The sequence below is a fragment of the Pleurodeles waltl genome, chromosome 12 (genome assembly GCF_031143425.1).
Source record: "Pleurodeles waltl isolate 20211129_DDA chromosome 12, aPleWal1.hap1.20221129, whole genome shotgun sequence".
Classification (NCBI taxonomy): Eukaryota; Metazoa; Chordata; class Amphibia; order Caudata; family Salamandridae; genus Pleurodeles; species Pleurodeles waltl.
The window spans coordinates 427,183,905-427,209,886 of record NC_090451.1 but is presented as its reverse complement, the minus strand read 5'-3'; positions in this window follow the sequence as shown (position 1 = coordinate 427,209,886).

Below are 25,982 nucleotides of genomic sequence, written 5' to 3'. Positions count from 1 at the left end.
ATGTTTGGGAAACAATAGGTGAAGGATTCTTTAAGATAGGATCTTGGTTTGATAACTTGGGAAATAGTTTTGTGAAAATGATCCTGAAACCTTTATTGATTGTTACAGTGTGAAAAATGTGTGCACTTGGATTTTACAAAGATTAAAATTTCTGGAGAACACAAAGAGCAAGCAATAAACAGGGGAGGGAAGAAATGGAATTGGAGAGTATGAGAAACAGGTATTATCAGACGATGAAGAAAACTGAGAATTATCGCAAACAGACCAATGCGTTATCAAACTACAAAGTTTTGACTTGTCTCATTCTAAATGAGAATAATAGTTTTGTGATGGCATAGATTGCCGTCAGAGGAGGGAGTGAGAGAGATCAAGTTTAATTAATAAATGGTGTTATAGACGTAGTGTATGGCAATTAATAAACCTGCAGTTTTCAATGCCTAACAGAGAAAATAAACATAGAAATGAAACCATGCAAGTTTAAATGGCGGTGGACATTTGTGCCTACTAATTGTATTTTACTATCACGTTTAACATGAAAACATTTTGCATTTGTAAATGTGGGAATTCATAATAAATATTAAGATGAGAGTATTATTTTCAAGTAGAAACTGTTGAAATAAGATCAATTATGAGTATTAACTCAAATATGAATTAAACACACATATTGAATTAAATAGATTTCATTATTATGAATTATGTGTAGAGAACAAATGTACATTTAAAAATTGTTTTGACATTGCTTTGACATAACATGAATGATGTTTTAGATACATAGGCCCTCATTATGACCCTGGCGGTGAGTGATAAAGTGGCGGCAATACGGCCAACTGGCCGGCGGTAATTACCGCCAAATTATGACCATGGCGGTGAGAACTCCCATAGACAGGCAATGTACCACACTATCCACCAGGGTGGAAACACCGCGCACGCCAGCGGGCGCCATCAAAAGCCAGGCGGGGGACAAAGTACCAGCCACCATATTAAGACCTTACAATCTGCCACATTTTCTGGGGTGGTACTAACACTATCAAAAGCCTGGCAGAAACACATCAAAGAAGAGAAAAGACTCATCATCAGAGACACAGGGAAAAACAATGCCTCCATGGAACCCAAACTTCAAGTTTTTCCGATGATAGTCTATGCTATGCCTCACCTGGAACACCAATGCCGACAAAGACGACGACGGTGAGTACAGCCACCTAGAACCCAAGGGAGGGAGGGAGGAAAACGAGAGTGACACAAACGCGCATGACAAACACCCGACACACACACACACCATACACACTTCCAGCTGCACACGATAAACAATTTGCACCCGATACACAGCAGAATAATGCAAGGAGAACAGGAATGCGCCAAGGTGAATGTATTAATATCATCAGCCATCAAATAAACCAATTGTCCGTGAAACAGATATAGACATATGTACACAAAGGGACACTGCCCAGTCCAATGTTCAAAGGGCCCACATGGCCACAGGGCACAGTCCAAGGCCCAACTCGAATCTTGACTTCATCCGGATAGAACTCGGTAGGGGCATCAGTTAGCAAGTGGGCAGGCACCTCAGGCGGATGGGGGACACCTCAGCCAAAGACAGGAACAAGCCCCCTCATTCTAGAGGGGGCTCCATGTCCATTTCTCTCTGCTGGGGGGTGCAAGGCCACAGTCTTTTGAGTGAGTGACTCTCCCACTGGTTCTGGAGGGGGCTCCATGCCCAGTTCTCTGTCCTGGGGAGTTCAAGGCCACAGTCTCTCGGGTGGATGACTTTCCCACTGGTTCAGGAGGGGGATCCATGCCCAGGTCACTGTCCTGGGGAGTTCAAGGCCACAGTCTCTCAGGTGGGTGACTTTCCCACTGGTTCTGGAGGGGGCTCCATGCCCAGTTCTCTGTCTTAGGGAGTGCAAGGCCATAGCCTCCGGAGTGGGTGACTTTCCCACTGGTTCTGGAGGGGGCTCCATGCCCACTTACCTGTCCTTGGGAGTGCAAGGCCACAGTCTCTGCAGTGGGTGACTTTCCCACTGAATCTGAAGGAAGCCCCTCGTACAGCAGCCCCTGGAGGGTGGCCTACATGGCGTCCGTTGATGGTGATGGCTGCAGTGTGGTGGCAGATGTAGGTGCCTCCTGGGCAGCCTCTGCAGGTGTTATGGCTGCAGTGTGGTGGCAGATGGAGGTGCCTCCTAGGCAGCCTCTGCAGGTGGTGATGGCTGCAGTGTGGTGTCAGATGGAGGTGCCTCCTGGACAGCCTCTGCAGGTGGTGATGGCTGTAGTGTGGTCGCAGATGGAGATGCCTCCTGAGTAGCCTCTGCAGGTGGTGATGGCAGCAGTGTGGTGGCAGATAGAGGTGCCTCCTGGGCAGCCTCTGCAGGTGATGATGGCTTCACTTCCTAAGATGGCAGTAGGGGCCCGTGAGCACTGGTGGTGGTGTCACCCTGACAGCCTCTGCTGGAGCAGAGGGCTTCGTCCTCTCCATGACATGGGGCGTGGAATCCTTACCTTTCATGGCAGGGGTTGATGGATTCTTCCCCTTCATGGCAGGTTGTACATGTTTCCTAGCCTTCCGGGTAGGAATCCAGGACTTCTTCCCCTTCATACGCAGGAGGTGCAGGCTCCTTTCCCTTCTTGGCTGGAAGTGCGGGCTCCTTCCCCTTTTTGGCTGGAGGGGCAGGCACCTTCCCCTTCTTGGCTGGAGATGTAGGATCCTTCCCCTTTGTGGCTGCTGGAGTGGGATCCTTCAATGATTTTCCACCATGACTTGGTGGTGCCACCACTGGCCACTTGGACTGTTTGGCTGAGGTGCTGGGCTGGGTCTTTGGGACCCTGCTTTTACGGGTGGGAGGGGGGGAGGTGGAGGAAAGAGGTCAAGTTGGGCAAGGAAAAGCTTCTTAGGGACGGTGTGGCGGGAGGAGGGAGGAGTGATGGGAGTGGAGGTTGAGGGAGTGGTTGTAGGAGGTGTATGTCTGCTGGATTTGGGTGCAGGTGCATGGGCATTATGCTGATGTGAGGTTGATGGTTGTTGGGTGTGTGATTGCTTGTGTGTGTGTCCTTTAGGAGGGGGGACAGACAGGGTGGGAGAGGACACAGGGGATGTTGTGGAGGTGTCTGCTAGTGAGGAGTGTGTGCTGCTTGTTTGGTGATAATGGTGGTAGATGCTGGTGCAGTGCATGCAGGTGTGAGCGTGGCGTGACTGGGAAGGAGGTGGAGCGGGAGGAGGATGGGGAGACATTGGAGACAGTGGATGTTGTTGTGTCTGCAACTTCTGGTGTTTACATGAGTGCTTGTGGGATGAAGTGTGGTGCCTGTGTTTGATTGTGCCACTCTTGGGTGTTGTCTTGTGTGCATGCTCGTCGGTATGTGTGCCTGGGATGGGTTGAGGAGACTGGGACTGGGGAGTGATAGTTGGAGGGGGGACGGTAGAAACAGGGGCAATGGCTGCCATCAGAGAGGAGGCCTGAGCCTGAATCGATCTCTGTTGGGCCGCCAATCCACTGTGAATGCCCTCCAGAAATGCATAGCATTGCTGTATCTGGGATGACAGCCCCTGGATGGCATTCACAATGGTTGATTTCCCTACAGAGATGGATCTCAGGAGGTCAATAGCCTCCTCACTCAGGGCAGCAGGGCTCACTGGGGCAGGGCTTGAGGTGCCTGGGTGAGCGGACTTGGGCAACTCGCTAAGGGGCTACTGGGAGGGCGGTGCTGGTACAGAGGGTGGCAGCTGTACCTGCAACTGGGGTGGTCACAGAGGTGTCCGCCATGACCAGGGAGCTCCCATCAGAGGAGGTATCCCACTGGTTCCCTCGGTGTTGGTGGACTCCTAGGTCCTGTGGGATGCATCTTCCTCTGTCACTGGTGCCCTTGCTCCTCTGCCAGATGATGCTAATGCACACAAGGACAGGATAACAGAACAAAAAAAGGGGGGAGAGAGACAAAGGAAACACTGGGTCAGTGACTGCACCAACACCACAGTTGTCATACACAGCACCGTCACACACAGGGATCAGACTTAAGCACTATGCATTGCACTGCCAGTGATATGGCTAGATGCAAAGGCAAGATGAGGGACACACACTGCCAACTGCACCCCTCCTGGTACCCACAAAGCCCTGCCTGAAATGGAATGCTAACAAGCTAGGTTACCTGCATTTGCTATACACCGATTAACCTAGAGTTGACCCACGCTGCAATGTCTGGCCTGGCCTTAGGGGCACCCACTAACTCACATTAACCACCTGGATCCCACCCCACCTGCCAAATTTTGGAATGATACCCACTGTACTCACCCTCTTGTGGCTGCTGTGATTCCCTCAAGTGTCCATCCAGCTCAGGGTAGGCCACCGCCAGTGTGCAGGCCATCAGGGTGGTCAGGTTCCGACGGGCACCCCTTCCTGTTTGGGAGGCCATCCCCAGCTTTGCCTCCCCGGTCTTCTGTGCCCGGCATCTCAGGTCCTCCCACCGTTTCTGACAGTGGGTGCTCCGCCTGCCATAGACCCCCAGGGTCCGCACATCCTTGCCGATGGCACACCATAATGGCTTCTTTTGATGGGCACTGACCTGCAGAGGCAATACAGATAGGAGAACACCACTAAACAAACAGACCAGCCTGTCACAAAAATGGCCCACCATACCCATTTCCATCACCATTGGCATGCACATCGCCCGGCGTACACCAGGTACACCACAACAAGAGATTTCCCCCGCCCCGAAGACACAATGCTTGCACACACATCTCCGTGCATCCTTCCCACGTGCATTGTGCCCAATGTGTACTCACCTGTTGTTCTGGAGGCCCATACAGCAGTCCTTACTGGGGTACTACCTCATCCACCAGTCGCTCCAACTCCTCCGAAGTGAAGGCAGGGGCCCTCTTCCCGGTCACAGGGGCCATGGTGGGTTCCAGACACACGTCACAGCAGCACACGCAGTGTAGGTGTTCTCCTGTTGAAGATCAGGAAACAAGTGAGGAATCAGATAGAAAATAGCAGTCACGTCTCTGGCGGTGTACACCGTCACCACTGGTGTTCATCACCATTGGCCACTGTACTCCATAGAGCCCCATACTATCCAACGAGGAATTGCACGGTGGAGCTAGACCGCCTTCCACCACGACGCCCAATGTCACTGGAATTACCTCACTTCCACCTGTCCCTACATGCAGGACAGGCAGTCGCCATTTGAGGGAGGGACAGTGGTCACATCAACATTAACTGCGTCGCAGATTAGATTGGCACATACCTCGCCATTAACACTGTCCCATTACATAAGTGCACCAAATACACTGAAGTTGTGGTTCTTCCAGTTGTGACAGCCTACTCACTCTTGTGTCGCGTAGATACCTACTGCTGTGAGACATACCCCCTTGTACAGACCCCTTGTGGACTTGGCTACACTGGAGGACAGGCACATTATCTTCACCTATAGACTGGACAGGGCCACAATCACGGACCTGTGTGCCCAATTAGAGCAAGACCTGACCTCATCTGTCCGTCATCGGACTGGGATCCTCCCTCTTGTGCAAATGCTATCAGTGCTCCATTTTTTGGCAAATGGTTCTTTCTAAGTGACAGTGGGGTTGGCAAAAGTAATGTCACAGCCAATGTTCTCAATCGTCCTGGCAAGAGTCTTGTCTGCCCTGGTAAAACACATGTGCAACTACATTTCTTTCCCCCAGGTGGAAGATTTGGCCTCTGTGAAGGTCGGATTCTATGCAATGGGACATATCCCCAATATTATTGGGGCGATTGACTGGACACATACTGTGTTTGTCCCCCACCGCCAGAATGAACAGGTGTTCAGGAATCGTAAGAGTTTCCACTCACTGAATGTGCAGATGGTGTGCCTAGTGGACCAGTACATCTCCCACGTCAATGCTAAATATCCTGGGTCTGTGCATGATGCCTTTGTTCTGAGGAATAGCAGCATCCCAAATGTGATGGCACAACTGCAGAGGCACAGGGTGTGGCTAATAGGTGAGCCTTGGTCCCGACCCATTGTACGTTAGTGTATGCCTTCAGGTGTTCCCCCCATAGGATTGTGTGAGGCTAAATGTGGTCCCTCAATACTTGCAGGTGACTCTGGCTACCCAAACCTAGCGTGGCTGCTGATCAATGTGAGAAATGCCAGGACAGGGGCTAAGGAACGTTATAATGAGGCACATGGGTGAACCGACGGCTCATCGAGAGGACCTTTGACCTCCTGAAGGCCAGGTTCAGGTGCCTCCATCTAACAGGTGGATCCTTGTGCTACTCACCTGAGAAGGTCTGCCAGATAGTAGTGGTTTGCTGCATGTTGCACAACCTGGCCCTCAGACACCATGTACCTTTTCTGCAGGAGGAGGAGACTGGAGATGCCCCTCTGGCAGCAGTAGACCCTGAGGACAGTGAGGATGAAGAGGCTAAGGATGAGGACAACTGAACATCAGTTATACGTCAATACTTCCAATGACACACAGGTGAGACAGAGCAATTGCACATTCCTATGACTGTTGGTGTATTCTGTGTGGCTGTAGCATGATGACATTCACTTTCATTGCATCTCAACTTACTGTGACCTATGGCTTGTCATTTTACAGAAGTTGGTGATATAACAACTGTGTACTGATGTGCTGACTAGAGCCAGCTACAGGTCCTTATTTCTATGTTTTCACAGTGTATGGTTCATTTGCACTAGATGTGACTGTTTCCATAAATGCACATTTTCAATACATAAAACACTAGAGGTCAAGATGTGTTCAAGGGTGTTTATTGTAGTGCTAAGATATTGGGGAAAGTGCAATGGAATGGGGTGATGATAGAGGAAAGTCCAGGGTATTGTTCCGGTCTGTTTGTAGCACAGGTGCAGTGTCCAAGTGGCCATAGGAAGGGGAGCAAAGGCAGTTCAAAGTGGACAAGGTGACAGTGTGGGACACAAGGGGGACAATCAGGAGAGTCTCATTTCCTGGTGATGGTCTTGGCAAGCTTCTCTGGCTTCTGTCTGGTTCGCAGGGAACGTTTGCGGGGTTCACCTTTTGCAGGGGAGGGGTGCTGGTGGCCTCTGGGTCCTGTGGCAAGGCCTCCTGCACGTTATCAAGGATCTGGGCCATTGTGTCCTGGGAATGTTGTTAGGCTCCCAGGATCTCGGAGAGTGCCTCCTGGAGAGTCGGTTCCCTGGTCCTGTGCTCCCTATGGCACACAGCAGGCCTCCTAGTGTCCCTGTTGGCCTGTGCCTGTGTCCCCTGAACGGTGTTCCCACTGCCACTGAACCCAGGTCCATGACTGTCGAGGGTATGAAGTGTGGACTGTGGTCCTTGTACAGGTTGGCACACTGCTGATTGACGTGTTCCGAAGACAGAGGTGTGGGTATGTTGTGTGGGTGCCTGTGGTGTTGGATATTGATGGGGGAGGCTCTCTGGTGGACTGTGAGTGGGCTTTGGTGACCAGCTGTCCAGTGGTCCCTGATGGGACCAGGTAGGTCATCCAGATCCTGAAGTCCAGAGTTACTGTCATCACGGGGGGCATCTTCTGTTGGGGGGCTGGGTAGTTGTGGTACCTCCTCTCTGCTGATTTTGGCTGGGGTACCTGTGGGGAAGTAAGTGATGTATTATGCTTCGTGTGTGTGAAATATTGTACATCCCTGGCTTCCCCTCTATTATTGGTGTTGCCATACCACCTTTTGCTTGTGTATGGTGATGTATTGTGTGATTGTTAGTTTCCTTATGCTGTGCATGCTTTTGTGATGGGTGTCCATGCAGGGCTGGGAGGGCTGTCCATGCATTGGTATAGCATGCAGGGCTTGGCATTGGGGTTAGTCATATGTGTAGGTTCAGTATGTGGGATGTGGTGGAGTGATGGGAGTGAGAGGGAGGCCATGCACCCACCAAATCCAACCACACCGCCCTCAAAATTGCCATCCGCAACCATCACCAGCTGATCCGCACGACCAAAAGAACCAACTACAAAAGCCGAATAGACACCAACGCCCACAACAACAAAGAGCTCTTCGGCATCATGAAAGAACTCTCCAACCCCAGGACCTGCGCCCACGAACTCTCGCCTTCACAGGAACCTTGCAACTCTCTCGCCACTCACTTCCATCGAAAGATCGAAGACATCCACAACAGCTTCGAACCCCAGACGCATCAGCCAACCACAGGCAACCAAGAACCCGATGCATCAAACACCAACTCTCTATGCTCCTGGACCCACGTCAACAATCAAGACACCATCAACACCATGGCCTCCATCCACTTCGGCTCCCCCTCGCTTCCCTGCCCGCACCAGATCTTCAACAAAGCCAGCAACATCATCGCACCACACCTCTGCGCAACCATCAACAGCTCCTTCGAGACAGCCACCTTCCCGGAGAGATGGAAACACGCCGACGTCAACGCCCTGTTGAAGAAACCCAAAGCAGATCCAGATAACCCCATTTACTACTGACCTATCTCCCTCCTCCCCTTCCCAGCGAAGGTCATCAAAAAAATTGTCAACAGCCAACTTTCCTGCTACCTGGAAGACAGCAAAGCGCTTGATGTCTCCCAATCCGGATTTCGCAAAAACCACAGCATGGAGACCGCACTCATTGCTGCCACAGATGACATCAGGACCATGCTCGACAAAGGCGAAAGCGCAGCTCTCATCCTCTTGGATCTTTCTGCAGCTTTCAACACCATCTATCACCACACCCTTCAAACACACCTCCACAACACCGGGATCCATGGCAAAGCCCTCGACTGGATCTCCTCTTTCTTCTCCGGCAGAACCCAGAGAGTCCGCCTTCCGCCCTACCTGTCCAAAATCGTCTGTGGCGTCCCTCAAGGATATTCCCTGAGCCCAACACTTTTCAATGTTTACATGGTTCCCCTCGCCAACATCGCACGATCCCACAACATCAGCATAGTATCCTACGCAGACGACACCCAGCTGATCATCCCCCTCACGAAAGACCCAACCACAGCAAGAAACAACCTACACAAGGGACTTCACGCTATAGCCGACTGGATGGTTTCAAGCCGCCTCAAGCTAAACACAGACAAAACAGAGGTTCCCATCCTCTGCAGCAACCTCTCCGCCTGGAATGACTCCTGGTGGCCTACATCCTTTGGAGCCGCCCCCACCCCCACCACCCAAGTACGGAACCTGGGCATCATCCTTGACTCAGCACTAAGCATGACCCAACAGGTCAACGCGGTCTCCTCTTTCTGCTACAACACCCTCTGCATGCTCTGCAAGATTTTCAAGTGGATTCCCGTCAAAACCAGAAAAACAGTCACCCACGCCCTAGTCAGCAGCCGACTGGACTTCGGAAACGTGCTCTATGCAGGAACCACAGCCAAACTACAAAAGAAAATGCAACACATCCAAAACGCCTCCGCCCGACTCATCCTTGACGTCCCACGCGGCAGCCACATCTCAGCCCATCTCAGAGAACTACACTGGCTACCCATATCAGAGAGGATCACCTTCAAACTACTCACCCACGCACACAAAGCCCTCCACAACACAGGTCCGGCCTATCTCAACGACAGACTCACCTTCCACACCCCCGCCCGCCAGCTCTGCTCTGCCAGCCTCGCCCACGCCTCCGTCCCCCGCATTCACTGCTCCACCACAGGAGGAATATCCTTTTCTTACCTCGCCGCTAAGACCTGGAACTCCCTACGGCATCAACTACGCCAGACCCAAGACCTCCTGGCCTTCAGAAAATGCCTCAAGACATGGCTTTTCAACCATTAGCTCCCCCCCAGCGCCTTGAGACCCTAACGGGTGAGTAGCAAGCTTTATAAATTGTTTGATTGATTGATTGATTGATTGATTGAAATGGCATGCAGCGATGGGGGTGATTAGTAGTAACATTGACTTGCCAGTTTCCAGTTCTCCGGCTACTCCGGTGAGTCCCTCAGGATGCAGTAATGCCAAGACTTGCTCCTCCCATGCTGTGAGCTGTGGGGGATGAGGTGGGGGTCAACCGACTGTCCTCTGTATGACGAGCTGGTGCCTTGCTGCTATGGAACTTATCTTCCCCCGTAGGTCGTTCCACCTCTTCCTGATGTCGTCCCTTGTTCTTGGATGCTTTCCCACAGCATTCACCCTGTCCACAATTCTCTGCCATAGCTTCGTCTTCCTGGCTTTGGATATCTGCTGTACCTGTGATCCAAACAGCTGTGGCTCTACCCTGACAACTTCCTCCACCATGACCCTTAACTCCTCACCAGTGAAAGGGGGTGCCTTTGTGGGGGCATGGGTGTTGTGAGGTGTGTGTTGGTAAGAGTGTGTTGAGTAATGTGGCGGGGTGTGTGAAGTGGGGTGCATGAGGGATGTATGGGTGTAAGTGGTGTGTGTGTCTAGTTGTCACAGTGGTCTTGGTGTCAGTCTGGTGGCAATGATTTGTATTCTTCAAGGGTTGTGGGTAATGTGGGTGTGTGTTTTATAGTCCTGTGGGTGTGTGGTGTGTGTATGGGTGTCAGGTGTGTGTCTTTAGTAATGGCCAATGTGGTATGTTTTATATGTGGGTATCCATTCTGAGTGCGGCAGTACGTACCGCAAATGGTTTATTGCCGTTGAATGTCCGCTGTGGTGATTCGTGGGTAATAATGTGATGGGCGTTGTTTTGTTGGCGTAACGGTATGGGTATTAGGAATGCCACTTTAGCACTGACCTTTGGGCTGGAGGATTTGTGTTTGTGACTGAATTCTGTCGGATTGGTGTGTGTGTGTCATAATATGGAGAATGAATATTCGCTACCACGGCGGTATGTTGGCGGCCGTCACCGCAGCGTTAAGCGTGATTTACCGCCAATCTTATAATGAGGGCCATAATTTGCTTTGAATTTAAAGTGTGTAAAAGGTTTTATTAATGTATTAATTGTATTGTTGAGCGTTAGGCTTTCTTAACATGACTAGGCCTGGAAGGTTCATTTTGCAAGCAGTCACGGAAAAATCCTTGATTATTCTGTCGCCACAGACCTGAATTCTTTCCTTAGGCAGCAAATGTAAAGTTGAATGCCCTATTGTATTGCAGGCAAGAGACATGTTTCAGATGCTATAATGTAATACTATTTGTTCTAGCTGTCAAATGGAGCAGAAAGTCACAGCACTCATTTGAAATATTAGTTTTGTTTATTGTGGATCATGTAAAAGGAACTGTATGTTTCAAATTACTTGAAAATGTAATATTTTGGGAGAATACTGTTACCGGAGGAAGATGACAATGCACTTTTGCAGAGAAGACTGCTCAGTCTCGATGAATTAACACTATCTGCTGTCTCATGAGAAGAGGTATAACTAAATGCCGTTTCTTGTTTCCCTTTTAGTTTAGTCACTTACACCAGCACATTTCTGTAGTGATCTATTATTAGTTAGATGTTTTCCAAATTATTTTTGTTTTCTTTTATTTTTGCTTTTGCCCACATGTGTTAGCCTGTTCCCACACATGCAAGTCACAATTTTGGTTAGTGTTAGGAATGGCCCAGGTGTGAATTCTGAAATCTGAAAGTGATTGTTAAAACTGTATTTTTAAGATTTGCTGATGTCACCATCATCTGCTTTTATATCTGATAATAATGTTCACATTGTTTTGTTGCTAATCTACATAATTGTATTGGAGTGTCTGACAGTATTGATGTTTAGTAGGTTGAATCTTTTCAGACATTTTGGTCAGCCTAAGGTTTACATGTATGTTTATAACTTAGTTTTGCACACAATTTATGTAACATTGATTTTGAGATTATAATAAAGCTTTGAAACTTTATTTTGTTTGGAGTTTGATTTGAAATCAAATTATTCATGGTGTCTAAAATTTGTTTATGATTTTATTGTTATTGATATGTGATTGAGTGATTTCTTACTACTTCCTCTGTCCCCAAGTCCAAAGGTCTGGTCAACCTCAAAGGGTGAGCTTTGTGATGAAGTCTCACACGCCTCCTGTGGTTTCTGAACCTGAGGCGGGAAGAAGACCTCCGTGGGCGCGTCAACACTGGCATAGGATCTACAGGTTGCCGGAGACCGGTCAAAAAGATTCATGGAATATATGATGACAAAGAAGTGGGAGGCAAGTAAACTTTCCCAAAATGAGTATGGAGTGGAGAGGGGAAGCAGCGTGAACAACAGCGGCTGAACTACGACGGGCGTTGACCATGAAAGCGGAACAACGCTTTCCTGAACAACGACTCTGTTTTCCTCTGCCTTAACCACACATGTCTGAACAACGAACATGCATGGTTAAGCCAGAGGAAAACAGACTCGGGATCGGAGAGGACGCGGTCAGGTAAGTGGGGCTGGGGTAGGGTTGGGGGATAGTTTTAGGGGTGGGGTGGGGGTAATTTTAATTTTTAGGTGGGGGCTGGGGTAGTTTTAGGTTTTACAGGTGGGGTGGGGGGTCGGGGTAGTTTTAGGGGTGGGGTTGGGGTAATTTTCGCTTTTAGGGGTGGGGTGGGGGGTCACAGTAGATTTAGGGGCGGGGTTGGGGTAGTTTAGGTTTTAGGGGCAGGGTGGGGGGCTGGGGTTAGTTTTAGGTTGCAGGGGTGGGGGGTCAGGGTACTTTTAGGTTTTAGGGGTGGGGGTCACTGTAGTTTTAGGGGCGGGTGGGGATTGGGGTAATTTAGGTCTTAGGGGCATGGGTGGGGTAGTTTTCGGTTTTAAGGACTGAGGTGGGGGAACACAGTACTTTTAGGGGATAATTTTAGATTTTAGGGGTGGGGATGGGGGTCTGGGTAGTTTTGGGTTTAGGGGCCAGGTGGCGGGATGGGGTAGTTTTAGGGGCAGAGGTGGGGGAATGGGGTAGTTTAGGTTTTAGGAGAGGGGTAGTTTTAGGTGTGGGGGTCACAGTAGTTCTAGGGGTGGGGGGTTAGGCGGATCGCATGCTGGAACCGTGCATGCCATTCCACGCATGCCTTTACCAGGAATGCCTTTACAACAAAAAAAAATTAAAACATTCGTGGTAAAGGCACTAGTGGTAACAACGTAGTCGTTGTTCTGACCGCGTTGTTCAGGCATGGGTGTTTCCAGCATGCCTTGTTGTGACAAATATTCAGTGGAGAGGAGTGTGGAAAGCTGTTAGCTTAGAAGGCTAAGGCAGATCAGAGTAGGAATGATATACAAGCGATTATAGATGTCAACAGGTCGGCACCACTGAGCTCCAACCACTAAAATATGGAAGCTTTTTTTTTAGCAATCTATGCAATGGACATAGGGAGCCAAATACCCCCAAGTTGAGGGCATGATTAATAAGGACGCATCTGCCAAAGTTGAGTCAAGAGCCGTAGAAGGATTTTGGAGAGGAAATTAGTGAATCTGACATATATTATAGCATGAAGAAGTACAAGAGTGGGTAATCCCCTGACCCAGATGGCATCCTGACGAAGGCATATGTGCAGTTAGATGGAAGTTTAGTACCAGTGTTGAAAGTGGTGTTTAATGGAATCTTGGAAGGGAATTTACAATTGTCGTCCTCCTGGCAGGAGGCAGTAATTTCATTGCTCCTTAAACATAATAAGCCCCCTTCGCAGGTGTGAATCATATTGGTTGATATCTCTGTTGAACTGTGATTACAATATATTTACTGCTATCTTTGCAAAGATGTTAGCTTTGCACATTAAATCAATTGTTGACAGAGACCAGAAAGGCTTTATCCCTGGCAGGAACTTATATGAGGTAACGCATGCTTTAATAGGTTCTATTTACTTAGCCACTATGAATTCTGTTCCGTTAGCATGGAACTAATAGATGCAGTTAAGGCTTTTGACCAGGTCAATTGGGCCTATGTGAGGGAGGTAATATGCCACTGTTTTTGTAATGTTATTCAGCTAATATATAGCATACCAACAGTGAGGATATCGGTAACTGGCGTACGAACAGCCCAAATGAGCATAATGAGAGGTACGAGGCAAGGGTGTCCACTCTCTAAGCTTCTTTTTTATTTACACATAGATGTCTTGGCTCAGAACCTTAGGTTAAGCCAGGGGATAATCTCTTTTTGTTACAAGGTTTTAAGAAAAAGCTGGTGCTATCTGTAGATGATGTTGTCATTTATACTGCTGATGTTAGCCAGACTTTGGGGCATTTGGAACAAGAAATAAAACTTTGGGCAATTGTCATGGTACCAAGTTAAGTCAGACAATACCAAAATAATGTCCTTGATTTGTAGCTGTACAGGGCAAGGAGAAAAAGCGGTGATCAGGTACCTAGACATATCAGTGATAAAAACCTTAAGAAAATAACATAAATGAATCTGGATAGGTTCACAAGGGAAATTAATCAGAACTTTAACAGATGGAAGTATCATCCCACTCTCGATATGTTATCGAGCCAATCTGGATAAGACGATGATATTGTTAAAGTAACATATCCATTCAACACTATTCATCTGTTCCGTGATAAAAAAGGAGATAATGAGGATTCAGAGTGAGATAACTAGTTTCATTTTAGCATCCGGGGTTGTAAGAGTAGCTTGGAAAACGTTGAGGAGAAAATGAATTAAGGGGGGGTATAGGCCTACCAGATATTCAACTTTATTGTTGAGCCTTCCTGCTGAAGAATTATAGAGGGCTAATTGGGACGATATTGAACTGAATGACAGAGGTCAGTTTTCAATCTGGGTTCATGTGCAAGTTAGAAGCGTCAATGTTTTTAACAAGGTGATGCTGAAGGTTTTATAGGCAGCCTCGAAGCTATGGTTAGAAATCAGAAACATTCTTGGTATTCCATGTTTTAACTCACTGGCACCTATATAGAACTCCCAGGGCCCGTAGATAGCTTTAGTTACATGCTGTGTAGCTTGATCGAGACGGATAGAGTTGCTAGTTGGGGGGGACTTGTGGCATGAATATAAACCATTACCATGGGAACAATGAACAGAATGAACTGAGAGTTCAATTACAGTTTTTAAATATTTGTAAATAACTACCTGGTTAAATACTAAAGTGGCTCGCGCATCTGGGATATGCCAGATGAAAAGAGACTTGCAAGGTTTTGCCCCCATAACCAAGAAGTACCAACTTGGTACTGGTATTTAGTCTCAACTACAGATGAAAATCTGAAGCCTCCATATGCAATTTGAGCGAGGGATATGGCGAATGTGGAGATCAGGGAGCTATGGCAGGTATCGGTAACTGCTATACAGCACAGTAAAATCAGCTGCACTTAAAAGAACGTTTTTTTACAATTCACAGGTGCCATCAGACCCCTTTGAAAATTGCTGCGATGTGCTTGCAAGAGCTGTGGTCTGCGGAAAGCAGGAGATGGCCATACGTTCCTCGACTGTCTACTTCTGGGGCATTTCTGGCAAGGTGTGGGTGAGGTTCTGAAAACTGGTTTCAATACCGACAACAGGGTAAACCTAGTTTTGATTTTCTTTGCAATTAGTGAGATAGGACGTTGAGGTTGCCAGGAGCTGCAACAAGCTACTATTTCTGATGATTTTACTAGCAAGAAGGGAGATATGTAGGACGTGGCTACCAGCTTGCCCTCAACTAAAGCAGAATGGTGAGACGCTGTAAAGCAGATGTATGATATAGAAAAAACTGGATGAGTTAGAGGCTCAGATAGGTTATGGGCAACTCTTGAGAAAATGGATATAACGGGCCTATTATTACACCTGCCCCTGTCGGAATGGATGTTGTGGTACCAAACATCCATTTTGGTATCAGACCAGGATTTGGAGCTCCCAGAAACAAAATTGGGATGTTCTCAGGCTTCTCTGTGTTGGCTGCAATTATCAGTGGGTGATGTTGTTTATGTGTATTTATGTATGTGTCATTTACTTGTTCGAGTATATTTTCTTCTATAAAACACAAGGCAACATTTACTGTTACCATGGTATAGACCTTACTGTAAACATCCAACACCCTTGATGCCTTAATTTGCGACAATTGAACACGTAGGCCCTTATAATGAGCACTGCGGGAAAGACAGCACGCCGGCGGTGGCTGTAACTACCGCCAACAGGGCGGCGGTCTGGATGCCCAAATGTAAAAGCACATGAAAAATAGGCAGCCTGAAAACCGCTCACTGCCTGCAGAGGAGTGCCAACAACGACGGAAGAGGCCACCCACAAGCCGACGGAAAGGCCCTACCTGCCCAAATAATGAAGCACAAGACCGCCGTCAGTTCTGGGGCGGGAACCACTGCCACGCAAAGCCTGGCGGAAACGAACCAAATAAAAGGAAACACTCACCGGAGGCACACACAACCCTCCGAAGCAGACATGGAGAGAGAATTGGAAATCATGCCAGTCCTGCTCCTTGCCATATACCTCCACGGCCACGACCGCCAACGAAGACGACGACGGTAAGTACCGCAACCTACTAAACAAGGGAAGAAAGGGCACAGTTACATACCTACCCACTCCACCCACCCTGCAACACACCCAAAACCCCTCACAACATCACAAGCAAGCCATACACACCTGAGCAAGAGGCCAAGACAAACTGCCCAAGGTAAACACATATGCACAACACCCCCCACAATGAATTGATGAACCACGTATCCAGAGTGTGCAAAAACCAACACTGGGCACACAAACTTTATTTGAAAAGTCATACCGGATTGTCCAAATGAGGCCAATGGCCAGTCAATGGCCAGGCCCAGTACAAGTAGTACCGCCAGACCTGTGCAGGGGACAAAGTCACAGGGGGCTAGGCTCAGTGGGAGGCCAAAGGATGGATGCTGCAGCCCAAGAGGTGATCTCTGATGTCCTGGGAGCATACAATACCCAAGACAGGATGGGACAGATCCTGGCCACCCTGGAGCAGAATCAAAGGCTGCAGATAGCCCAACATCAAGAGACCATGGAGCAGTGGAAACAATTCAATGGCACCATGGCCACTATTGCAGGGATGCTGCACCACCACCACCCAACACAGCCTGAGACCCCCACAAACCAGGATGCCCCTACCACTGACCAGGACACAGACCAGCCATCAACCTCACCAGCAGCAACTAGATTGGTGGCACTATCTAAGGACACACAGGCGACCAGCACCCCTACCCGTACTTCCTGGCACCAGACACTCAAACGGTCCCTCAGACCCAGATATGGCACTGGAACACCTGCCAAGACCAAGGCACCCTCAAAGAAGTGACTTTGACATGAACTGTCTCCCAAGTGTGCCACTGTGCTACCATCCTCACCTGCCAATTGCAACTCAAAAACTTGCAAGGTACAGATGCACCTACACCCACTGTCACCACTCACCCAGCCCATGTGCCCAGTATGGACATCTACCATCAGCCCACTCCCTATCACTGAAATGCGCACCAAATGCATCCAATCCTGACAACAAATAAAACACATGTGCACCAATTCCTATGTCCCCGGTATTTATGTTGAATCAAATGTAAGTGTGAATGCATTTGCCAGTTAAATTCAATAATCAGACCTTTATTGCAGGAATGTCACCCCACACACAACATTGTGTGGAGTAAACTGAAATGTACACCATGTTGGTAATCATGGCACATGGCACCTTAAATTCATGTAACAGTTCAATGACTACAGACCCCACATCCCCATAGTGAATAAGTCAGACTGACAATATGCAGTGCAGACAACATCATCAGTGAACAGTACCTCCTAGTCACTGGAAGTATAGTTGGATCAGTTGGTTCCTGGAGTGAACATCTTCCCCCTCTTCATCATCACCATCACTCTCATCCCCTCTCAGAGGAAGCAGGTCTGGACATACAGCATCCTTCTCCTCTGGTAGGTGGATAGACTTCCTCACTGCCACGTTGTGCAGCATGCAGCAGGCCAGCACTATTCTACACACCTTCTGCCATAGCACAGGGATCCCCCAGAGAGATGGAGGCAACAGAATCTAGCCTTCAGGAGACCTATAGTGAGCTCTATCACCCTCCTAGTATGTCCATGGGCCTCATTGTAATTCCTCTCTACATCTGTCCTAGGATTCATCACTAGTGTCAGGAGCCAATGCATGTTGGGGTAGCCGGAATCACCTGCAAAAGTGGTAAAAACAGGACTGTAACAAACTACCATCAGTTGCAGACAGCCTGGTTGTCAGCCATGTACAGAAAAAGTGTCAAACACACTCACCTATGAACCATCCTCTGTCCCCTTGTAGTTGTTCCATCATGTGTGGTACACTGCTGTTCCTCAGGACAAATGGATCATGGACTGATCCAGGGAACATGGTATTCACATGTGAAATGTAATGGTCTGCAGTACACACCAATTGTATGTTCATTGAGTGGAAGTTCTTCCTGTTACTGTACACCTGTTCACTTACTCTTGAGGGGATGAGAGCTATGTGGGTGCCATTGATGGCACCTATCACATGGGGAATGTTGGCAAAGGCATAAAAGATTGACTTGATGGCAGGGAGTTCAGCCCTTTGCGGAAACATATGTCTGCAGGTATTGTAGAAATGCATCCAGGAATTTGGACAGGATAAGACTAAACATTGGCTGTTAAAACCCTGGACCCATGCCCACTGTCACCTGAAATGAGCCTGTGGCCAGGAAAGGGAGTACAGAGAGCACTTGCAGTTCAGTAGGTATGGCATGCTGATTCTGATTTGCCGGTCTCAGTATAGGATCCAGTAATGCACAAAGTTCATGTATAGTAGCACAAGTGAGTCTGTAGTTGATAATGATGTGACGTTCCACCATGGTCTCCAAATCAACAAGAGGTCTTTACACAGATGGGGCCCTCCCTAGGCACTTGGGTCTGTACCTAGGAGGAGTGGGGAACACATGTGAGGGACACACATTCACTTGCACAACCTGTTGTGTATAAAACACTGCTGTACAACATGTAGGTTACACACAAGCATTGTAGGATGTACAACCGGAGTGACATGTTTGAACTGATACGTCTGGACTTTTGTGGGCAGTAAATCATCATTTGGGCATGTGAATGAGGGCTGGGGTCCATAGGGCCTGCATGGGGCCCATGACCAGTAAGTATCTGCATAGTACTTGCAAAATGGGAGCCCCCTGCCATCCACATATGTAGCAGTGGAAGTGACCTCATACCTCTAGCGGCTGTTATAATGGCGTAAGGCAGAGTTCAACGCCGTGCACCCATTCATTGGTTAACATGGTTGTCAATGGGAATACGGGCCTATCATAATCACCGCCGGTGATGACGGTGCACACCACCACGGAACGTACACCATTTCGTCACCCCAGGTTCACTTGACTCCCGGATTCCTTGCATGGAAGTACTCCACTGAGTACTCAGATGGCAAGAGTCACAGGGGAAAGGGCCCCGGCCTTCACCACGGAGGAGCTGGGGAAGCTGGTGGATGGGGTCCTACCCCTGTATGCCAAGTTTTATGGGTGACCAGAGAAGCAGATGAGTAGACGGATGGCGTGCATGGATGTGTGTGATGGTGGTGGATGCCTGTATGCATGTGTGCAAGATTTGTATCTGCACAGGCGTTGAATGTTTGACAATCAGCCTGAGTGAGGTGGTCATATTATGTTGTTAAGTGTCTGTCCCATAAGGGACATATAGCCAGCAGTATCAAATGGCCATTTGTCTGACCTTTGTGTTACTTTTCTCTGTGTCCCCTACAGGTCAGCGCCCCTCAGAAGAGGGGACTCTGGCAGGCCATCGCCAGGGAGGTGCAGACCCTGGACGTGTACAACCGGCGGAGCACCCACTGCAGGAAGCGGTGGGAGGACCTGCAGCGCTGGGCCAGGAAGACCCTGTGAGGCTCAGCTAGGGAAGTCCTCCCAACAAGGAAGGGGTGCCTGTCGGGTCCTGACTCCCCTAATGTACCGCATTCTGGCAGTGGCATATCCAGACTTGGATGGGCGCTTGAAGGCTGCACAGCAGACACAATGGGGTGATCATCAATACCATTTTATGCCTCCTTGATGGATGTCTGAGGGTGCTGTAGTATGTATGCTGTCTGGTGGCAGGGACTCTGACTGGTGTCTTCCTTCAATACGGCCCCCATGGGCAATTAGATGATTAGGGGCAGGTCTGCAGTTCCTCAGGTCCTTCTGTAATGTGGGACATGGTTGTATGCTAGGGTTGTGGCCACTAGTCAGGGGCATAGGCATGGCTATAGCTGTAGGTGCTGTGTGTTGGTGTATTAGATGGGTGGGAGTATGAGTGAACTAAATATGTACATCCAATCAGGTGTTAACATATTTCTCTCCTGTCTTGTCTCCCCACCCCTGTACTCTTGTGTTGTCTGTGTATATCAGCATCATCAGGCTAGAGAGCACTGACACCGGTGAGTGGGGATGCAGCGGCCAGTGGTTCCAAGGAGACAGGGTCGACTGATGTCAAGGAGACCAGTCGATTGGAAGGCGAGGGGAGTTCCACGGGGGTACTACCACTGGAGGTAGTGACTCTGATACCTCCTCCGATGGGAGCCCCCTGGTGGTGGTGGACCCTAGTGGGCCTACCTAATTGTTTACATCTTCCGCCACCCCATATACCATCACCACCCTCCCAGTTGTTCCTCACCCAGTTGCCCATGCCTGCTGACACAGAAGGGTGGGCATCTCCTTCGCCCGGCACCTCATCCCCAGCCCCAGCCCCAGTCAGCCCTGCTGCCCTCACTGAGGAGGCTATTGACCTCCTGAGGACCATCTCTGTAGGACAGACAACTATTGTGAATGCCATCCAGGGGCTAGCATCCCAGATGCCGCAATGAAATGCATACCTGGAAGGCATTCACGGTGCCATGTCTGGCCTACAGAGATCTTTTCAGGCTCTGGCCTCCTATTTGACGGCAGCCAGTGTCCCCGGTCTTTCCATCCCCCCTACAACCACCTCTACCCCTTCCAGCACCCCAATCCCTTCACCCATCCCAAGCACACGTTCAGACAGCCATGCACACACCTCAACACAAAAAAAACATACAGAGAAACACATTCACCACACGTCCCACCACAGGCATACACACAGCCAACACACAAAGGCATACACAACAACATCCACTTCCCCCAGTGTGTCATCCTGCCTGTTGGTAGGTGGAGACTGTGGCCTCTGTACTTGTGTTCCACCAGTCTGTGACCTGGATACACTGGTGTGGTGCCGTTAGGCATGTGCAGATGTTGGTGGCTGGATGGTAGGGGTGTCAGTGTTGTCCTGGGTGAGGCTGCTGGAGGGTGACAGTCCAGGACTGTGTGACAGGCCAGGGTATCCCCAGTGTCCACAGTTCTCTATCCAGTGTCCTGAGTAGTTCCTCTGTCTCCATGCGGGGCGCTGGCACTCCTTGGCCTTTCCGTCAGGGTGGCATGGGTGGTGGTGCCTGTGGGGAGGAAGGGGACATGTATGTTACATTTACTAATTCGGATGAGGATGCACAGCCCTGCCCTGTTTTATGCAGTTTTTTTCCCTGTTGGACCATGCAGGAACCTTTGGTGGGGTTACCATTGCATTTTACATGGGATGTGGTGGTGTAGTGCCACTGTGATACCTTGCAGGGGTTGGTGGCTGTGCACAGGGGAGGGATGGGGGCCTGACAGTGGGTTTGTGGGCATGCAAGGTGCTTGGATGTGGTGACTGGGGCATGGGTGGGGTGTGATCCTAGTGGTAGTTGGAGGGTTAAGATGGTGCATGCATTACAGGTGTGGTGGATACGGGGTAATTGTAGATGACTTACCCGAGTCCATTCCTCCAGTGAGCCCCTTAGGGTGCAGGATGGCCAGCATCTTTTCCTCCCAGTCGGTGTAGTCAGGTGGTGTAGGTGGGGGTCCTCCCCCAGTCTTCTGGACCGCTATGTTGTGTCTCAATGCCATTGACCTCACCTTCCCGCGCAGGTCGTTCCATCTCTTAGGAATGTTGTCCTTCATGCATGGATGGCTTCCCACTGCGTTGGCCTTGTTCACTATAATCTGCCATAGCTCCATCTTCCTGGCTATAGGTGTGTGCTGGACCTGTGCCCGAAGATTTGTGGCTCGACCTTCAGTATCTCATCCACCATTGTTCTTAGCTCGCTTTCGGTGAAGCACGGATGCTTAGGAGGTGCCATGGTGTGTGTTGTGGGTGGTGTGTTGTGTGGATATTGGTGAGAGTGCTGTTGTGTGGTTGGGTGTGTGAGTTGTGTGATGTTGTGTTCAGGGTCTGCGTGTAGTGTTGTTAGTCTGACTTCTCCTATTGGCGATGCAAAGGATTGTGGGGTATGTCTGTGTGTGTTTTATAGTGTTGTGGATGTGTGTCAGGTGTGTGGGTTTCAAAATTCCAATGTGTGCTTTTCTATGCTGGCTGTGGTGGTCTATACCACCAATTGTCGTTCGACATCCACTAACCGCAGCCGTGATTTGTGCATCATTGTTAGGAGGGTGGGGGATTTGTGTGGTTGGCAGTGGCGGGGTGGATTGTACAGCCTTTATGCCGACAGGGCCCTGACGGTGTCTGGTGTTAGCAGAAATGTTGGCGGATTCAGTTTTTGGCATCTTTATATGGCAGGTTTCTGTTCACCGCCACTGGTGGTCTTCTGTTCATCGTTGCCACGGCAGCCAACTGTGTTTACTACCATGTTCATAATGACCCCCTTAATGTTTCCTTAGGTCTCGCAAGGTGACAAGTGTATGCCAGAAATATTATGTACTACTTTGCACCACTGAGAAGCAGAGCATTACGGTGACCTGAGTGGCATTTTTATTTTGCATTCTCACAAAACAACGTTACGTTGCATTGCGTTGCATTACATTTCTATCTTTTAATATTTCAATGGATGCATTTTAGATATTTGCATGCATTTCCTTAAAATATTTAACACATTTGGGGGTAACAGTAATTATTTTCTATTACTGCAAAACATTCTGTGCATCACATAATTTAATATTTGATAAAAATCAAATCTTTAATACTTCTAGTAATTTTCTTTGCCGACATATACTACCATCTACATCACAGATGCTTAGAACATCTTTTATTTCAGACTGCTTGGACTTATATTTGTATACGCATGCCATTACTGGCTTTGCATACAATTGCACATACACCTGTCAACAATGTTTCAAGGATCGGTGCGTTGTTGAAAGACTTCAAACAGTCAATCCCAACATGGATTTGAGTTGATGTCAGTACCAATGCAGGTAGTGTGAATGTGGCATCTCCCACCATGACATATGATGAGAATTCTAACTTTGTTCATTGTGCCCCAACTGGTTGTGTAATCTGTGAACTTGACCCACAAGTGAAACAATAGGCTATGTGATTTCTGGAATGCAACCTCTATGTGTAGATCACACTAATTATTAACTGAAACGTTAAGATATATAACATGCAATGACCTCGAGAGAAATGCTTATTAGTTGTATTTTGTTTCTCTTATCAATGAGTAGGTCATTTTCATATCTTCCAGTCTCAGTGATGATAATGTGCCTGGATATATATGCATCATGGGCACCTCCAAGATACTTTGCAAGGTCATTGGCAAACAGCCTGTAAGGAAATGCCTCCTTGGCATGGTTACCCCCTGACTTTTTGCCTTTGCTGATGCTAAGTTATGATTTGAAAGTGTGCTGGGACCCTGCTAACCAGGCTCCAGCACCAGTGTTCTTTCCCTAAACTGTACCTTTGTCTCCACAATTGGCACAACCCTGGCACTCAGGTAAGTCCCTTGTAACTGGTACCCCTGGTACCAAGGGCCCTGGTGCCAGGGAAGGTCTCTAAGGGCTGCAGCATGTCTTATGCCACCCTGGGGACCCTGCACTCAGCACATGTACACTGCTTCACAGCTTGTGTGTGCTCGTGGGGAGAAAATGACTAAGTCGACATGGCACGCCCCTCAGAGTGCCATGCCAAACTCACACTGCCTGTGGCAAAGGTAAGTCACCCCTCTAGCAGGCCTTACAGCCCTAAGACAGGGTGCAATATACCATGGGTGAGGGCATAAGTGCATGAGCACTATGCCCCTACAGTGTCTAAGCCAAACCTTAGACATTGTAAGTGCAGGGTAGCCATAAGAGTATATGGTCTGTGAGTCTGTCAAACACAAACTCCACAGCACCATAATGGTTACACTGAAAACTGGGAAGTTTGGTATCAAACTTCTCAGCACAATAAATGCACACTGATGCCAGTGTGCAATGTATTGTAAAATACACCCAGAGGGCATCTTAGAGATGCCCCCTGAAAACATACCGACTTCCAGTGTAGGCTGACTAGTTTTTGCCAGCCTGCCACACACCAGACATGTTGCTGGCCACATGGGGAGAGTGCCTTTGTCACTCTGTGGCCAGGAACAAAGCCTGTACTGGGTGGAGGTGCTTCTCACCTCCCCCTGCAGGAACTGTAACACCTGGCGGTGAGCCTCAAAGGCTCACCCCCTTTGTTACAGCGCCACAGGGCATCCCAGCTAGTGGAGATGCCCGCCCCTCCGGCCACTGCCCCCACTTTTGGCAGGAAGGCTGGAGGAGATAATGAGGAAATCAAGGAGGAGTCACCCCCCAGTCAGGACAGCCCCTAAGGTGTCCTGAGCTGAGGTGACTCTTACTTTTAGAAATCCTCCATCTTTTAGAAGGAGGATTCCCCCAATAGGATTAGGGATGTGCCCCCCTCCCCACAGGGAGGAGGCACAAAGAGGGTGTAGCCACCCACAAGGACAGATGCCATTGGCTACTGCCCTCCCAAACCTAAACACACCCCTAAATTCAGTACTTAGGGCCCCCCAGTACCTAGGAAACTAGATTCCTGCAACCTAAAGAAGAAGAAGGACTGCTGACATGAAGCCCTGCGGTGAAGACGGAGACGACAACTGATTTGGCCCCAACTCCATCAGCCTGTCTCCCTACTTTGCCGAAAACTACAACAGTGACGCATCCAACAGGGACCAGCGACCTCTGAAGCCTCAGAGGACTGTCCTGTACCCAAAGGACCAAGAAGCTCCCGTGAACAGCGGCTCTGTTCAACCATCTGCAACTTTCTGCAACAAAGAAGCAACTTTAAAGACTCCACGTTTCCCGCCGGAAGCGTGAGAATTTCCACTCTTCACCCGACGCCCCCGGCTCGATCTGCGGAAAACAAACACCTCAGGGAGGACTCCCCAGCGACTGCGAGCCCGTGAGTAACCAGAGATGACCCCCCTGAACCCCCACAATGACGCCTGCAGAGAAAATCCAGAGGCTCCCCCTTACTGCGACTCCCTGTAACAAGGGACCCGACGCCTGAAACCAACACTGCACCCGCAGCCCCCAGGACCTGAAGGAACCGAACTCCAGTGCAGGAGAGACCCCCAGGTGTCCCTCTGCCTAGCCCAGGTGGTGGCTACCCCGATGAGCCCCCCCTGTGCCTGCCTAAACTGTTGAAGAGACCCCCCCGGGTCTCCCCATTGATTCCAATACAAAACCCGACGGCTGTTGCACTCTGCATCCGGCCGCCCCTGTGCCGCTGAGGGTGTACTTTCTGTGCCTGCTTGTGTCCCTCTGGTGCCATACAAAACCCCCCTGGTCTGCCCTTCGAGGACGCGGGTACTTACCTGCTGGCAGACTGGAACCGGGGCACCCCTGTTTCCATTGAAGCCTATGTGTTTTGGGCACCTCTTTGACCTCTGCACCTGACCGGCCCTGAGCTGCTGGTGTGGTAACTTTGGGGTTGCCTTGAACCCCCAACGGTGGGCTACCTTGGACCTAACTTTGAACCCTGTAAGTGTTTTACTTACCTGTGAACTTAACATTTACTTTCCTCCCCCAGGAACTGTTGATTTTTGCACTGTGTCCACTTTTAAAATAGCTTATTTTCATTTTTGTCAAAACTGTACATGCTATTGTGATTATTCAAAGTTCCTAGAATACCTGAGAGAAATACCTTTCATTTGAAGTATTACTTGTAAAACTTGAACCTGTGGTTCTTAAAATAACTAAGAAAATATATTTTTCTATATAAAAAAACTTTTTGGCCTGGAGTAAGTCTTTGAGTGTGTGTTCCTCATTTATTGCCTGTGTGTGTACAACAAATGCTTAACACTACCCTCTGATAAGCCTACTGCTCGACCACACTACCACAAAATAGAGCATCAGAATTATCTCTTTTTGCCACTATCTTACCTCTAAGGGGAACCCTTGGACTCTGTGCACACAA